Raw genomic sequence first — 1,415 nt, forward strand, 5'->3', positions numbered from 1 at the left:
TTGAAAAATACAGCATTGTACAGTGCTGGTTCAATATCAATAATATTCCAGAAATTTACGGGCTGTGGTAGGAGTTATTTAGTTTATGGAAAGCTATTTTGTGAATCTCTCCTTTGTGTCTTGTGGAACAGCTGTCCAGAGATCAAGGCAGAGAAGCATTAGAAAGACCTGGAGATGCTCTCATGGTGTAGGAGAAAAATTACCTGTAACAACAGGAGAAAGGATTCAAGAGAGCCAGCAAGACCTGAGCCATTTGAAAGTGCAAATGATGAGTTAGGTTTCTGGCCTGTTCCAAGATCCATGATGATGCCACTAATGCTGTCAGTCTCTGAATTGGTTAATTCAAAAAAAGCCCTGTCATATTTATTAGCTCGTACTACACCATTAGATTATACTGTAGGTTTGCCCTTTGAGAGAAACTCAAGGAAAATAGATTAAGTAATATGAAGCAAAAATGTGTCATTTTGATTTCATGATCTTTGTCCCACAAACACTGCATTTTTCCATGCATGGTATGCCATAAAAGTAGAAGTAGATTAAGTTGATTGAGAGTTTCATTTAATATCGTGGGAAGGTACCCTGTACAAAGGTTGAAAACCATTTAAACAGTGAAGTGTGTTTCTTCCTCCTGTTTATAGCTGTTGTGCACAGGGTTTGCACTTCAGGGTTGGCTGCACAAGTTAATTTTGTGACGTGCTTTTCTCTCCATTTGGCTGGATGATACTATATGCAGTCTAGCACTAGATAATTTCATAATATAATTAGTCGCAAATTCAGTCATATTTACAATGGTGTATTACAAGTTCATCTCCAGTGTACTCACTTCAATGTTTTATAGCATTCCTGGTTCATTTAAGTTTTGATGTCTAATCCTTAGCTAGAAATATCTGATATAGTCCTAGGATCTGGCCCACTGATTTAGCATGGTTGGAGGTCAAGGAAGAATGTGGCATTGTACTTATATGCCTTTAAACATTGTAAAAAAAAGAGGCCTTGAAAACATATACAGGAATAATTGAAAATATAGAAACTATTTGCCTGATACATACTAATCAGAGATTAATAGCTCCTTATTTGTGGAACATGATCAATTTATTGTGCAGCATAAGATGATCACTCACCTAAAGATAGCTGTTTGTGCAGTTAGATTTCAAGTATTATTTTTCTTCATAGCACACAGAGCCACATAAAAATAGGGAATGCAATATTTGAAATGTATAATTGAAATTATAACACCTAATACTATCAGATGGAGGACAGAAGAACATAGCTAACACACCATAGCATCTATTAATAGGCCTGACTCCCTTTTGCAATGTCAACTGTAACATTAATCCTTGTTTTAAATCACAGTGTCTCAAATATCAGCTGTTACTAGTTGTACAGTTCTCTTTCAGTTTATATCAGAGAGCCCA

This window comes from Cygnus atratus, chromosome 1 (assembly GCF_013377495.2).
Source record: "Cygnus atratus isolate AKBS03 ecotype Queensland, Australia chromosome 1, CAtr_DNAZoo_HiC_assembly, whole genome shotgun sequence".
Taxonomy (NCBI): domain Eukaryota; kingdom Metazoa; phylum Chordata; class Aves; order Anseriformes; family Anatidae; genus Cygnus; species Cygnus atratus.